This window comes from Schistocerca cancellata, chromosome 1, assembly GCF_023864275.1.
Source record: "Schistocerca cancellata isolate TAMUIC-IGC-003103 chromosome 1, iqSchCanc2.1, whole genome shotgun sequence".
In the NCBI taxonomy this organism is placed as follows: domain Eukaryota; kingdom Metazoa; phylum Arthropoda; class Insecta; order Orthoptera; family Acrididae; genus Schistocerca; species Schistocerca cancellata.
The window spans coordinates 899,267,784-899,285,177 of NC_064626.1; the positions used below are offsets into that span (position 1 = coordinate 899,267,784).

The 17,394-nt window shown below is 46.8% G+C and overlaps 1 protein-coding gene across 1 annotated transcript in view; it reads right to left on the reverse strand.

The window, feature by feature from the left end:
* Positions 1-16,351, reverse strand: part of LOC126190826 (uncharacterized) — a 138,152-nt gene extending 121,801 nt beyond the window's left edge. Inside the window, exon 1 of the mRNA XM_049931400.1 lies at positions 16,333-16,351. The gene's annotated coding sequence lies outside the window, so the exon portion shown is untranslated. The remainder of the gene's footprint in view (positions 1-16,332) is intronic.
* Positions 16,352-17,394: the final 1,043 nt, after the last annotated feature.

The window sequence follows — 17,394 nt, forward strand, 5'->3', positions numbered from 1 at the left end:
AGAAACTTACTGGCAGATTAAAACTGTGTGCCCGACCGAGACTCAAACTCAGGACCTTTGCCTTTCGCGGGCAAGTGCTCTACTGGCAGAAGTAAAGCTGTGAGTACCGGTCGTGAGTCGTGCTTCGGTAGCTCAGTTGGTAGAGCACTTGCCCGCGAAAGGCAAAGGTCCCGAGTTCGAGTCTCGGTCGGGCACACAGTTTTAATCTGCCAGTAAGTTTCATATCAGCGCACACTCCACTGCAGAGTGAAAATCTCATTCTGGCCCTGAGAGAGGTTTGTCAAATTGATAAAACGAAGAACACGAGCAGCTGCTCGTGAGTCATCCGCTAAAATGGCATCGAAAGTACTTGGCAGGTTAAGATCTAGACGCAGTGTGTTAAAATCGGGACAAGACATTAAAATGTGTCGAACCGTCAGCAAGTGCCCACATGGGCAGAACGGCGCCGGCGCAGCCGTCAACAGATGGCGATGGCTGAACCGGCAGTGTCCAATTCTTAACCGGGCCAAAACTACCTCCTCCCGCCGAGAAGGGCGTGAGGAGGACGTCCAAGCCATGGGAAGAGGTTTTAAGGCCCGAAGCTTGTTGTCTGTAAGTGCAGCCCAATCGGCATGCCACAGCGATAAAATGCGCCGACAAATGACCCTGCTAAAATCGGACGAAGGGACACAACAAGAAGCTGTCCGAGGCTGGAGGACCGCAGCCTTGGCCGCGGCACCTGCAGCTTCGTTCCCAGGGATACCGACATGGCCAGGAACCCACATAAAGCTAACCGGAGAACTGACGTCCACCAGCTGCTGAAGAGAGCGTTGGATCCGGTGTACGAAAGGGTGAACCGGATACGGATCACTGAGGCTCTGGATGGCGCTCAGGGAATCGGAGCAGATGACACAAGCAGAATGTCGGTGGTGGCAGATGTAAAGAACAGCCTGGTAGAGGGCAAAGAGCTCAGCTGTGAAGACTGAACAATGGCCATGGAGCCGGTATTTGAAACTTTGTGCCCCGACAATAAAGGAACACCCGACCCCGTCATTGGTCTTAGAGCCATCTGTATAAATGAAAGTCATGTTGTTGAACTTCGAACGAAGTTCCAAAAAACGGGAGTGGTAGACCGAACTGGGGGTAACCTCTTTTGGGAGCGAGCTGAGGTCAAGGTGAACGCGGACCTGAGCCTGGAGCCAAGGTGGCGTGTGGCTCTCGCCCACTCGAAAGGTTGCAGGGAGTGAAAAATTAAGGTGTTGAAGGAGGCGACGAAAGCGAACTCCAGGGGGTAGCAAGGCAGAGACATACAACCCGTATTGACGGTCAAGAGAGAAGTCAAAAAAGGAACGATAAGACGGATGGTCGGGCATTGACAGTAGCCGACAGGCATACCGACAAAGCAGTATATCGCGCCGGTAAGTGAGTGGCAATTCGCCAGCGTCAGCATGAAGACTCTCTACGGGACTGGTATAAAATGCTCCGATCGCAAGTCGTAAACCCCGATGTTGTATGGAGTTGAGGCGGCGTAAGATGGATGGCCGTGCAGAGGAGTATACGAAGTTCCCATAATCCAGCTTGGAGCGGACGATCGACCGATATAGACGAAGTAGGACGGTTCGATCCGCACCCCACGACATACCACTGAGAACACGGAGGACATTTAAAGAACGGGTACAACGGGCGGCCAAATATGACACATGTGGAGACCAGCTAAGTTTCCTGTCAAAGGTAAGACCTAAAAATTTGGTTGTCTCCATGATTGGGAGAGCAACGGGACCAAGTCGTAAGGACGGTGGGAGAAACTCTTTGTAGCGCCAGAAGTTAATACAGACCGTCTTCTCGGCAGAAAAACGGAAGCCATTGGCGACACTCCAGGAGTAAAGACGGTCAAGAGAACGCTGAAGACAGCGCTCCAGGACACGTGTACGCTGCGCGCTGCAATAGATGGTAAAATCGTCCACAAAAAGGGAGCCTGATACATCAGCTGGGAGGCAATCCATTATTGGATTGATCGCGATGGCGAACAGAGCGACGCTCAAAACTGAGCCCTGTGGCACCCCATTCTCCTGGCGAAAGGTGTCGGACAGGACAGAACCCACACGTACCCTGAACTGTCGATCCATTAAAAAGGAACGAATAAAAAGAGGGAGGCGACCGCGAAGGCCCCATGTATGCATGGTGCGGAGAATGCCCGCCCTCCAACAGGTGTCGTAAGCCTTCTCCAAATCAAAGAACACAGCCGCGGTCGGGCGCTTCCGCAAGAAGTTATTCATAATGAAGGTCGACAAGGTTACCAGATGGTCAACAGCAGAGCGGCGCCTACGAAATCCACATTGGACATTGGTAAGTAGGCGTCGAGACTCAAGCAGCCAAACCAATCGAGAGTTAACCATTCGCTCCATCACTTTACAGACACAGCTGGTAAGTGAGATAGGTCGATAACTGGAAGGCAAGTGCTTGTCCTTCCCCGGCTTAGGAATCGGGACAACAATAGACTCGCGCCAGCATGCGGGAACATGTCCCTCAATCCAGATGCGATTGTATGTACGAAGAAGAAAACCTTTACCCGCAGGAGAAAGGTTCTTCAGCATCTGAACATGAATAGAATCAGGCCCTGGAGCGGAGGACCGTGATCGGCCAAGTGCGGTTTCGAGTTCCCGCATGGTGAATGGGGCATTGTAACTTTCACAATTCGAGGAGCAAAAGTCAGGTGGCCTAGCCTCCTCTGCCTGTTTGCGGGGGAGGAAGGCAGGGTGGTAATGAGCGGAGCTCGAAACCTCGGCGAAAAAGCGGCCGAAGGCATTGGAGACAGCCTCAGGGGCCACAAGGACTTCATTCGCGACCTTCAAGCCAGAAACTGGGGAGTGGACCTTAGTGCCTGATAGCCGGCGCAGGCTACCCCAGACAACAGAAGAAGGAGTAAAACTGTTGAAGGTGCTTGTGAAAGCAGCCCAGCTGGCTTTCTTGCTTTCGTTAATAATACGACGACACTGAGCACGTAATCGTTTATAATTAATACAATTCGCCACTGTAGGGTGGCGTTTAAAGGTGCGTAAAGCACGTCGACGAGCACGTAAAGCGTCTCTACATGCTGCGGTCCACCAGGGGACCGGTACGCGATGTGGAGAAGAAGTAGGGTGAGGGATGGAATATTCAGCAGCAGCGAGAATGACTTCCGTGAGGTGTGCGACCTGACGATCGCAGCTTGTGAAGGTTTGATCCTGAAAGGTCGCCCTGGAAGAAAAGAGCCCCCAGTCTGCCTTGGAGATGGTCCAACTAGAGGAGCACGGAGAGGGAGTATGCTGCAGGAGATGGATAACACACGGGAAGTGGTCGCTCGAATATGTATCAGAAAGTGCATACCACTCAAACCGGCGTGCAAGTTGGGGAGTACATATAGAGAGGTCTAAATGGGAATAGGTATGAGATGTGTCCGAAAGAAAAGTAGGGGCGCCAGTATTAAGGCAGACAAGATTGAGCTGGTTGAAAAGGTCTGCTAACAAGGAGCCCCTCGGGCAGGAGGCTGGAGAACCCCAAAGGGGATGGTGGGCATTGAAGTCTCCAGTTAACAAAAACGGTGCAGGTAGCTGAGCAATAAGTTGCATCATGTCTGCCCTGGTAACGGCAGATGACGAGGGAGTGTAAACGGTACAAAAGGAAAACGTAAAAGTGGGGAGAGTAATGCGGATGGCGACTGCCTGCAGGCCGGTGTGCAATGTGATGGGATCGTAGTAAATATCATTCCGGACCAGCAACATAACCCCTCCATGAGCTGGGATTCCTACCATAGGGGGTAGGTCAAAACGCACAGAGGTGTAGTGTGCCAAGGCAATGTGATCGCATGGGCGTAGCTTCGTTTCCTGGAGGGCTATGACGAGCGGACGATGCAAGCGGAGCAGCAACTTCAAGTCCTCTCGGTTGGAGCGAATGCTGCGAATATTCCAGTGAATAAGTGCCATCGTAAGAAAAGGAAGATGAGAGAAGGGGTCACCTCGAAGGCCGCTTAGGGCCTGGCTTCGAGCGAGCACTGCCGCCGCTATCAGTAGGCGGACAGTCATCGTCCATGGGGTCTATAGGGTCATCGGCCATCTCGGGAGGATGGCCGGGAGGGGGAGCTTCCTCCGCCGGTGAACGGCCAGATGTACGGCTACCGGCGGTGCGGCCAGGCGAAACGGATGACGGCCTGGGGCGGCAACCGCTGGGTGGCGCAGGAGAAGAGATGCGCCGTGGCGGAGAAGGAGAACTGTGCTTCCTATGCGCCTTTTTGGAAGGACGTTTGGTGGAAGTACCGGTCGAAGGCTGGGAGGTCGAGGGACGAAGGAAGTCTGCACGGGATGGTTCCTTCTTGAAGGACCGTGCATCTGACTTCGGGGTCTTCGACTTAGCAGAAGCTGAGGAAGTAGCTGGTGTCTGTGGTGTGATGGGAGGAAGAGGAGACGTCGACCGCGCGATCTTAGCACTGGCCGAACGGACGACCGTGGTGCTGAAGGTCAGATCGCATGTCTGGGTTGCGACCTCCCGGGTAGTCCGAGGAGAGGCGAGGACAGTACTATATTTCCCCGCTGGGAGCAGCGTGGGCTTCCTACTAGCCAATAGCTTGCGAGCAGCCGAGGTGGACACTTTCTCTTTGACACGAATTTCTTGGATGCAACGTTCGTCCTTATAGACAGGACAGTCGCGGGAGGATGCGGCATGGTCACCTTGACAGTTCACACAGCGAGGAGACGGAGGTGGACAGTCACCCTCATGGGCATCCCTGCCACAAGTGACACATTTAGCCGCATTGGAACAATACTGTCGAGTGTGATTGAAACGCTGACACTGGTAGCAGCGCGTAGGTGTTGGGACATAGGGGCGAACAGAAATAACCTCGTAGCCCGCCTTGATGCGCGATGGCAGCTTAACACTATCGAAGGTCAAGAAGAGTGTCCGGGTCGGTACAAGGTCGTTGTTGACCTTTTTCATGACCCGATGGACAGCCGTCACGCCCTGCTCAGCGAGGAAAGATTGAAGCTCCTCGTCAGTCAATCCGTCGAGGGAGCTAGTATACACTACACCACGAGACGAATTTAAAGTACGGTGGGCCTCCACCCGGACAGGGAACGTGTACAGGAGGGTGGCCCGAAGAAGTTTTTGTGCCTGAAAGGCACTCTCAGTTTCTAGTAATAAGGTGCCGTTACGCAACCTGGTACAAGATTTGACAGATCCGGCTATGGCATCAACGCCCTTCTGAATAACAAAAGGGTTGACAGAGGAAAAATCCTTTCCGTCCTCAGTGCGAGAAACTACGAGGAACTGTGGGGCAGGCGGTAGTACTTTTGTCACTGTTGGCTGGTCACATTTCCGTTTTTGGGTCGAAGTCGAGACAGATGGAGTAGAATCCATTGCGGAGGAATCCCCCATGATTGCCAGCGTCTCCGATGGCGCGCTCCTTCCTTGTGGGGACCCTCTCAGAGGGCACTCCCGCCTTAGGTGAATGTTTACACCTCAGGTCACACCTCCCGAGAAACAGACGGAGGGACCAATCGGCATGGTCAGAAGGTATCAGCTCAGGCAATCACCCCTCCCCGGGCCTGGCCTTTACCAGGGGGTACGCGCGTGCCTTACATGTCTACCCAGGGCGGGGACTTACGCGTTACCCCGTCACCGGCTACGCGTGCGAACGCGTGGGTCGGCCTTCAGACACGCACAGGGAGGAAGGAAGAAGATGAAAAAGAAGAGAGAGAGGGGGAAAGAGGGCAGACTGTCTCAAACGCCGAGGCGGAGACCAGAGAAGGCAAGGAGAAGAAGGCAATGAGAAGAAGGCAATGAGAAGGCAAGGAGAAAAAGGCAATGAGAAGGCAAGGAGAAAAAGGCAATGAGAAGGCAAGGAGAAAAAGGCAATGAGAAGGCAAGGAGAAAAAGGCAATGAGAAGGAAAGGAGAAAAAGGCAATGAGAAGGAAAGGAGAAAAAGGCAATGAGAAGGAAAGGAGAAAAAGGCAATGAGAAGGCAAGGAGAAAAAGGCAATGAGAAGGCAAGGAGAAAAAGGCAATGAGAAGGCAAGGAGAAAAAGGCAATGAGAAGGCAAGGAGAAAAAGGCAATGAGAAGGCAAGGAGAAAAAGGCAATGAGAAGGCAAGGAGAAAAAGGCAAGGAGAAGTCAAGGGAAAGAGTAAGGAAGACAGTGAGGCGGAGAAGAGCAAAGAAAGGGACCAACAAAAGGAAGGAAGAAACGAGAAGTTTAAAACCAAAAAGACCACGATTATAGGTCGTGAAACCGTCCGTCTCCGGACGCAGGCGCTAACTACCCCCGTGAGGGGGATGGACTCCTTTTAGTCGCCTCTTACGACAGGCAGGAATACCTCGGGCCTATTCTAATCCCCGACCCGCAGGGGGGGGGGGGGGGGGGGGGGGGGGGGGGGGGAATGCAACAGTCCGGATGACTGAAGTATCTGGTCTTGTAAAATTACACAAATGTCCTTGCTGTGCTGGTACAAGGAATAGTTGGCAAGGGAAAACTAAGCTGTTACTTTTCCCCAGAGCAAGGAGCTCTACAGGTTAGAGAATTCGAATACAAACCATAGGATAAAGTTAGATATTGTGAAAATTAATGAAGTGCCATGCCAGGAAGAACAGGGTTTCTGTACAGCTGAGTACCAAAAAATCAAAAGCAGTAATGCATGAGCAGGTCCACTAATGAATCAAAAAATAGGAATGCAGGTGAGCTACGATTAAAAGCATAGTGAATGCATTATCATAGCCAATGCAGAAACAAAGCCAACACACACCACAGTAGTGGTTCAAGTTTACATGCCAACTAAATGCGCTGATGAAGAGATTGCAAGAATGTTTGATGAAATAATAGAAATTATTCATATAGTTCCATGATACAAAAATTTAACTATGATAGGAGATTTGAATCCAAAAGAAGGAAAAGGAAGAGATGGGAAAATAGTAAAACACTGACTGTGAGAAAGCATTGGTTGGTTTTGGGGTTTGATGGGGGCTAAACATTGTGGTCATCAGTCCCCTGTTCCAAACAGACATACTTGTAAAAGGCCTATACAGTAAAAGTGTAACCTCTGCACCCAGAGGGAAGGAACACCAAGGGACACAGAGCTAAAATGAACACTGCAGTAACACAAAATAGAGGACACTTAAAAGGAGCAGAGCTAATAGTTGACTAGAGTAAAACAGACTACAGTGGTTGATGGATCAAGTAAAAGGTCAACCACGCAACTACAAACGAAGAACCTCCAGCTGGAAACTGTTGATAGAGGTACCAACACAACTTGTTACCATGAAAGACACTATTTTGGTATCCATGTAACAATTAAAAGTCACTGGAGTGGGTGTAGCCTGATAAATCATGCGAGAGCGCCCACACTAGAGTGAGTGATAAAACCCAGCTGCACGGATAAAATGTAAAACTGAGTCAGCTATAGAGGCATCGTCACCTAGAATTAAAGGAAGTGCAGCTGGTTCATTCCAAGGGCTGCAGCAAGGAGCCTAAAACGGGGCAGTCCATCAGAAGATGGATCACTGTCAGCCCTGTATCACAGTGACACTTGGGCAGGTTCTCACAATGAAGGAGGTAGCTGTGGGTCAACCGTGTACGTCCAATTTGAAGACGGCAGAGAACAACTGAGTCCCAACATGTGCCCCTCAAGGATGAGTTCCATACGGCAATGGACGACTTGACCATGCGGAGCTTATTTGGCGTGTTCAAGACAGGCCATTCAGAGCTCCAGACATTGCGAACCTTGCAATGTAGGGCTGACCGGAGGTCTCTTTCCATGAGACCAAGCTCCAGAGGTGGCGAAGTGGTGGCCTGCTTGGCCAACTGATCGATACGTTCGTTTCCTGGAATGCCGATGTTGACTGGGGTCTACACAAACGTCGCTGAACAACCACATTAGGCGAGAGCAAAAACATCAACTTGAATACTGCGAACCAAACGGTCCTGAGAAAAACATTGGTCGAGTGCTTGCAATCCACTCAGGGAGTCACTGCATATGACAAATGACTCCCCAGGGCAGGAGGAAAGGCAAGCGTGTGCACGACAAAGCAGTGAAAACACTGCTCCCACAAGGCAGAGAATGCTGCTCAACATAGTCGCCGTGGATGAAAGTAAGTCCAGTGCATCCATCGACCACAGAACTATTGGTGTAGACTACATCTGCATCAGGAACCGAGGCAAGAAGAGCCAGGAAATGTTGATGAAGACTGGCAGGTGGAACGGAGGACTTGTAGTCACAGGACAAATCGAAGCAAAGCCGCAAGGGAGGGAGGGACCAAGGAGGGGTAAAAGAAGAGGGCCGGAAGGATGGAGGAAGGGGAAGGATCTCAAGTGACAAGAGAAGGGAATGATTGCAGACCGCGATCGGGAGACCCGACCTAAGCCGCCGTTGTGGGGAGGGGAGTGCAGAAGATGGAAAAAGGAGCCTGCGGTTTGGGTGGTCGGGCAAGGCGTGGACGCAGGCGATGTATGACGCAAGCAACTGTTGTTGGTGGAAATCGCAGGGGAGGGATTCCAGCTTCTACAAGAAGGCTAGTCACCAGACTAGTGAGGAAGGCACCTGTCGCCAGTCTGACGCCACAATGGAGAATCGGGTCGAGGATATGCAACGTTGAAGGTGCTGCTGAGTTGTACACCACGCTCCCGTAGTCGAGACGGGACTGGACTAAGGCCTTATAGAGCTGTAGGAGGATTGTTCGTGCAGCCCCCCAAATGGTGTGGCTGAGGCAGCGAAGGATGTTGAGGTGCCGCCGGCACTGTTGTTTAAGCTCGCGAAGATGAGGTGTCCAAGTGCGCTGAGCATCAAACAGCATGCCAAGAAAGCTATGCGTCTCCTCAATACGAAGGAGTTCATTGGCAAGGTAGAGCCCTGGATGGAGGAGGCTGAGAACTGAAAACCATGGTTCAATGCCCAAAAATGTGCCTGGATAGCTCCCTGCAGCCGCCGTTCAGCGACACTGATGCTTGGGGAACTGTAATAAAGACAAAAGTCATCGGAATATAGAGAGGAACAGACCGATGAGCCCACCGCAACCGCAATACCATTAATCGCCACCAAAAAGAGGGGAACACTGAGAACAGAGCCCTGCGGGACACTGTTCTCCTGAGTATGAGCAGAGCTAAAATAAGTGCCAACTCTAACCTGAGAGGAACGACATAAGAGGAAATTCCGTATAAAAATCAGACGTGGACCCCGTAAGCCCCATTTGTGCAGCGTAGCAAGGATATGATGGCGCCAGGTGGTACCGTAAGCCTTCCGAAGATCAAAGTAAACAGCAACTAGATGTTCTCGCCGAATAAAAGCTATATGAATAGCCGACTCTAGCGAGACTAAGTTGTCGATCGGTAGATCGCTGAGCGGCCCTGACGGAAGCCCCCCTGTTGCTGGGCCAGGAGGTCCTGAGCTTCGAGGATCCACATGAGCCGCCGACTCACCATCTGTTTCAGGAGTTTGCACATAACGTTGGTAAGGCTGATAGGGCGATAGCTATCAACCACCAACGAATCTGCACCAGGTTTCAGCACCAGAATGGTAACGCTATCCTGCCAACGAGTTGGGAAAATGCCCTCCGTCCAGATGTGGTTAAGCAGGGTGAGTAGTTCACCCTGACAGTGCGCCGAGAGATGGCGAAGGTTGTGAATTCGGTCTGGACCTAGAGAAGTATCAGGGCAAGCTGTAAGGGCACTTTGGAACTCCCATTCAGTAAATGGGGCATTGTACCATTCCCAATGGTGCGTGCGAAACAACAATTGCATAGCTCAGCCAGCTCTTTAATGGCGCGGAATTCTGCGCTGTAGCCTGCTGTCACGGAAATACGAGCGAAGTACTCTGCCAGATGTTCGGCAATGGCAATTGGGTCAGTACAAAGTGTACCCCCGAAGAGAAAGGCAAGGGACAGACGCATGAGGGCGAAAGCCAAAAATGCGCCGAACCCACGGCCACACCTGAGATGGGGAAGTGGGAGAACCTATGGAGGCAACATATCGTTCCCAGCAGTCCTGTTTACTCCGCTGGATTAACTGCCGAGCCCGGGCCCACAGCTGTTTAAAGGCAACCAGATTCTCTAGGGAAGGATGACACCAGTGTCGTTGCAGGGCACGCCGGCGATCCTGGATAGCTTCTGCTATCTCTGGTGTCCACAACGGGACTGACTTACGCCTAAGGGTACTCGAAGAATAGGGGACAGTTGCCTCGGCAGCAGAAACAATGGCCATAGTGACCTCGTTCACTGCCAAATCAATGTCATCAGGAAGTGGAGCAATGGCCATAGTAGCTGAGGTGTAGGCTGCCCAATCGGCTCCACGAAGAGACCATCATGGCAGCTGGTCAGGGGGTTGGGATTGAAGAAGAGAAACCAGGATAGGAAAGTGGTGGCTACCACAGAGTTCATTGTGGACCCTCCAACTGAGGTATGTAAGAAGACCTGGGCTACTAAGAGAGAGGTCAATGGCCGAGTATGTGCCATGAGTTAAGCTAAAATATATGGGCGCACCAGTGTTAAGAAGGCAAATGTCCTGCTGTGCCAAGAGAGCCTCAAGGTTCCTACCCTGGCCAGAGATCTGGGCCCCGTCCCATAAAGGGTGGTGGGCATTAAAGCCCCCAAAAGGAGGAATGATGGGGGAAGCTGGGCAAACAAGGCAGCTAGGTCGGCAAGAGGGCTCATCCGGGGGAAGGGGGAACAGATGGTAAGCTCCATTCCTGTCCAGATTCTAACAGCCGCAGCCTCGAGAGCCATGTGAAATGGCAAGAACATAAACACGGACACCACCAGACACCCTGCCGTATACTACGTGGTTCTTATAGTAACCCCGGTAGCCACAGAGAGAGGGGGTCTGCCGAACAGGAAACCAGGTTTCCTACAGGACCAGATAAGTGGCCGGGAAGAGGCACAAAAGCGGTTTCAACTCAACAAGGTGGTGGAAAAAACCACGGCAATTCCATTGAAGGATAATGGTATCCGACTGTGAAGACATGAAAGAACCTGGAGGGGGGGGGGGGGGGGGGGGGAGAAAAATTTGTCGCACAACCTAAATAGAAGAAGGGATCATTTGATAGGACACATTCTGAGACATCGCGGGATCACCAATTTAGTATTGGAGGGAAGTGTGGGGGGTAAAAATTATAGAGGGAGTCTAAGAGATAAAAACAGTAACTAGGTTAAGAAGTATATAAGCTGCAGTAGTTATTTGGAGGCTTGGACAGGATCGAATAGCATGGAGAGCTGAGTGAAACCAGTTCTTGGGCTGAAGACGACAACAACAACAACTACAACAAGTCAACTTACTGATTTGTCCCTTCCCGAGATTTGCAATGAGTCTAACTGGAATTGTGGCTGGATTGTGTTGTTTTAAGAGTTCTAAAATGTGTTTTTTCAGTTTAAATTCTCATCAATATCTAAACCTAATATTTTTTACGTTCACACACTATTATTTACTCATCATGTGTTACACTTATCAATGGTATAGCACCCCTAGATGAGCAGAACTGAGTATGTCTGTGCCTTTTTAAAATTGAGGGCGAGACCATTCATTGAAAACCAGTCAATGATACTTTTAGGAACTCTGTTTACCATTTCTTCTGTTTCTGTAGAAAGTTTGGACTGATTACAAAACTAGGTCTATCTGCATAAAGGATCTAATTCTGGTTTTTGTACATTACGTGGATGGTCATTTACATAACTGCAGAATGACAGTTGGCCTAAGATTATATATTGGGGAAGCCCATATGTGATTTCTCCCCAGTCAGACTTAAGAACACAGATTACATTGGCTGGATTACTAAGTGAAACTTTCTGTATTCTTTTGGTTGGATATGACATTCATTGGTTGACTATACCATCAATCCCATGAAACTTCAATTTACCTATGAGAAAACTACAATTCACATAGTCAAATGCTGTACAAAAGACACAGAGAATACCCAACACTAATCTGTTATTTAATGCATCGATAAACTGAAAGAATAAGGGTCTGTTGAGGGTTTTCAGAGTATGCATAAGACAACTGAAAAAAGAGAAAGGAACACAATATTAGACGAATGGATAGTTTCGAGCAGTAGTGAATGCAGTAGAGGATGAAATACATAAAAAGACACCACTTAGCAGATATCCTTTTATGAAACTTGAGATATTTAATTTAATTGGAAAAAATGAGGGAATATAACACTGTAGTGAATGACGCAGGTGAAATGGAATATAAATGTCTAACAAATGAAACTGACGAAGTGCAAGATGTCTAAGCAGGAATAGCTATAGGGCAAATATAAGGCCTTAGAAGTATGCATAATAGAGTAAAGACAGATTCAACCTGCAGGAAAATTCAACTAACATTTAGAAAAAAAGAAGCAGTTGTAGGCACATAAGTAACAAGCAAAGAACAGAATGAACGTAGTATCTGTTCCCGAAAGAACAGATAACATTGACGACAGTGTAGCTTCTCTAGAATGAAATTATAATTAAATTGACACCCTAGCTGCAAGCAGGCGTTGTTATACATAATTGGGAACACGTTGAAAATGAGTGCCCCGACCGGGACTCTAACCCGGAATCTCCTGCTTACATGGAGACGCTCAAGCCATCTGAGCGACTGAGGGCACAGAGGATAGTGCGCCTGCAGGGACTTATCCCTTGCACACTCCCCATGAGATCCACATTCCCAACATGGCCGCACCACTACATTCATAGTGCGCCTAATAGATGTTTGCCCACCACACTCATTACTCGAGGCAGATTAATCTACCAAGTCCCGTATGAGTTGGGGCATAATGTGTCTGTTCACACGAGAAAGTCAATGGCCAGGTAGCCATATTTTAACTCTATATGAAGGTAGTATCTGTTCCTGAAAGAACAGATACCATTGATGACCGTGCAGCTTCTCTAGAATGAAATGAAAATTAAATCAACACCCTAGCTGCAAACAGGTATTGTTATACATCACTGGGGACATGTTGAAAATGTGTGCCCCGACTACGACTCAAACCCAGGATCTCCTGCTTACATGGTAAACACACTCTCCATCTGAGCCACTGAGGGCACAGGAAATCCAGGATCCGAGTCCCGGCCAGGGCACACATTTTCAACATGTTCCCAATGATGTATAACAACACCTGTTTGCAGCTAGGGTGTTGATTTAATTACCATTTCAAAGAAAAGAATTCTGAAAAAAAAGGCGGTGGGATATATAGATGGGCATGGGACTATCCGAGAACAATTTGACAGAGCACTGGAAGACCCAAATCAAAACAAGATCCTTGAACAGAAGGTGTTCCATCAGAATTAATGTGATTCCTTGGAAAGCCAGCCATGACAGAACTATTACATATGGTGTTCAAGACATATTAAACTGACAAACTACCCTAAGACCTTAAGAACAATGTAACAATTACAAATACAGTTCCAAATAAGGTGCTGACAATTGCACATTTCCAAAACAGTTCATAGCTGCAAAATATTGACACAAATTATTTACAGAAGAATGAAAACATCAGTAGAAGGCAGCCTCAGGGAATATCAATCAGAATATCATAGAAAAGTGGGAACAGAAAGGGCAATACCGACCGGAAGTAAGGAAGCGTCCGATCCCGCCAGTATGCTTTGACCCATGACGTCACAAATATGGCTGAAACGACCATAAACCACGATTCCAATATGGCGCATATAAAGTCGGTTTGTACACATTACGAGGACAAAAATACATCGAGAAACAAACACACATACTTTCCACAAAAGCCTAATGACACTAACGGTACAAGCGCGGGAAATGGGGTGTTTTTGGGTGGGGGCAAACTAAATATTAACAAATTTAGACACCAACCCCCATACAAAACCACACAAAACGACAAAAAAACCGACATCACAAAACTCCCCAAATATCACTAAACACAATATCATCTGGAATCCGACACTTCCCTTGACCCATATAGCTCACAGCAGGTCCCGATCCCATAAATTAGGGTCAAACACTTCCCTTGGCCTGTATAGCTCAAAAACATCTCCCGATACCCATATCAACATACACAGCCACATATTGGGATCGAACACTTCCCTTGACCTGCGCACTGTTAATTTTATCCGTTATATCCATTCCTGAACGAAAACAACAACCGATTGATTTTACTAAAATTACCACACGATGTACAGCGAACAACACTAAATTAACCTTCACACAAAATCTTTAACTCACTGAAACGAATTCCACTACAAAACACAGCCGACACTCAAACAATTCTGGATAATGAGCAACATCAAACTGAGCCCATTACACCACACAAACGAAAACCCTGAACATACCACCAGAGAGCACAACAAACCACAACACGACGACATCTACAAACACTCCACACTCACAAACCAAACTCCGCACCATCATGACGTCACACACGACAACACCCTTACGTCACGGGTCAAAGCCGACGCGTGGGATCGGACGCTTCTGTCGCCCCTACCGTCCTTATGATAAATCTTAGATTGGTCAACGAAAGATAAAACTATCTTTATAGCATATGTGTATGTAAGAAAGGTTTTGACATTGTAAAGTGGAATACACTCCTTGAAATTATGAATATAGCAATGATAAAATAAAGGGAAAAATGTTATTTACAAGTTAAGTCGGACAGCAGTTACCCAAAGTTGATGGATGTAAAGGGGAAGCAGTGATTGGGAATGGAGTGAGACAAAATTTAACCTACACCCGATGTTATTCAGTACGCTAATTGAGCACACAGTAAAGGAAACCAAGGATACATTTGGGAAGGGGATTAATGTTCAGAGAGAAGAAATAAAAAACTTTAAGGTGTGCCTATGATATTGTAATTATGTCAGACAGACCTATGAACATTGAAAAACAGTTGGATGGAAAGGACAGTGACTTGGAAAGAAGTTAAATGATGTACACCAAGAAAAAGTAAAATTGTGGTAATGGAATGTAGCCAAATTAAATAAGAAGCCAGGGAGAAGTGGACTAGCAAGTGATACATTAAAAGTAGTTTACCAGCTTTTTCTGTTTGACCAGTAAAATAAGTTAACTGATGATAACCAAAGTTGAGAGCACATAAAATGCAGAGTGGTTACATCAAAAAAGCATTTCTGAAAAACAGCAATTACCACAGACATATTTACAATCCCATTTAACACTATTATATTCCCAGTGTTGTCTAACATTTTCAAGTAGTTTAACTGTTGACAGTGAAAGTTATAACCCCCCTCCCCCATAAAGACATCACGGGGGTCAAAATTTGATAGTTAAATGCCTGCAATCTTATGACATCAAATTCACCAAAGCTTATTTAATACTGATGAACAGTTACCTTGTTGAAACAGTCACTGTTCAAAGCTTGAAAGTTCTATTTCACTCTTGGCAATTTCCATTTTCACTGTATTGAATCATTTATGGATGCAAAATTCAGTAACTACTTACGGGTTATGGTCTAAAAGTGATTCAGTTTTCTTCAGTTTTAAAAAAAATCATTCATTCAATATTGCTGTAGCATCTTCAAAAATAAGACACTGGGTAAGTCACAATTTGGTTTACAGCATTTCTGTTGGAAAAGTTGAAATAAAATCCCCACCATATAATAAAATATTTAAGAGAAAGTTTCAGCAACTTGCATTTTCAGTGATCTGTGTCATACCACTACACACTGCCCTTTGTAGAACAACCAGTTGAACTTATATTCCATCAATAGCAAGCAAAGAGTCATGTTAGATACATCTACTTGTTTGAAGAATTATCTTCTGACTGAATCCAAATCACTATCGGCATGCCAATGTGGGCATTTTCATCAAGAGTTCCACCACTACAGTAATCTTGCTATACACTGAATTCCTATTAGGCTGTTGAGTCAGTACAACATAGTAATGTGTCGCCTATATGACAGCTCTGAGGGACACCATTCAAAAGCTAAGCAGTAAATTCCTAATCTTGGTTATGTGACTGTCTAATGATCAATGCCTCAACAATACAATGAGTAGTGAACTTCACAGTTTCACTTAATTTAAGTCCGATACTGCAACAATAAAACACAAAATTTCCTCTGATAATGAAGGCAGGGTTCTAGTAAGAGTCCACAACAGATGTACCAAGAAAGGGCACTAAAACTAAAATTGCAATTAAAATAATTTACTGGTCTTCTACAAACAGGTCATTTTAAACAGACAATACACAATTCCATTTAAAGCAGAATGCAATTGCGGGAAGATAAATACGTAAAAGTCGATGTCCACAGTTTCTGTAACTGAATAAATCGATCAAAATACGGTTTGAAATCACTAATCTCAAATGTTTAAGTTCATTTGCTTTTGGTATGTGCAGAATCACCGATTTTGTTGCTGAAATGATCTGAAAGTTGATTTACCTTGCAACACTCCTAAGACCGTACGGAATAATATTATAGGGCAGATCTAAAGACAGTTGTAAAACACTAACACAAAATTAGTAACAAGTATTAAAACTATGTCGCATATATTTTCAAGCCTCATGTGCATTAGAGAACTGTTTACACAATTAGATAGATTAGGAATGAACCGAACAGTTACTTGAGCCTGGATCGTTTCCTTATATGGAATATGTTCTGAAAGCCCTAGGTACTCATCGGTGGATGAGGTAATGAAACTTTCTGACACTATCAAATACAACGCGGTTCTGAGTGATATTTAATGCGGCACTGCGATTGAAACGCATATATTAAATAGCGTGGAGTAATTGTGTTCATAACTGCGTATTTCGAAAAAATTCCTCCAAATCGTTAACATACTCTCTCAAAACTTCGTGGTTTTGGGTACCATTTATTGCCTAAAAGTTTCGGGAATTATGGCTCTGCGCACCATAATTTTTGATTGACTTTTACGAAAATTTACTCAGAAGAAACACATCGCGCCACATAAAACAGGACCGCCAGGAAACTAACATACAGGACACTCATGTGGAAAATTTCAGTAGATTGGTTTGACATAAACTAAGAAATTTAACACTTTCTACCAAGTAGCCTTTGGGTCTTTTAAATTGAAAAATAACTTGTTTCGCGTCTTGATGTGTTACACACTTTGCTAATCGCATATGCACACTAATATTATTGTTAGGAAAAGATCTAAAAACTCACTTCGAGAACAGCCAACAACATTACAACTACACTGTCACCACTCACAAATAACAATTCAAATCGTTTTAACCGCTTCTACCAAAGTTGAGGAATGCACTCACAAAGATATACACATATCACAGGACATTGCAAACGACCACGGAAATGACATACAATCATCAAGAATGGCTGGGTCGTCCAATGGGTGCTGTAGGATAATGCTGACACAAGCAACGAAAGTGACGCACCAAGCCATGCCATTCTATAGTGTCACCGTGAAATATCACACAGTACGCAACAAATTTTTTGCCCTTCCACGGTTTTCAATATATGTTGTCA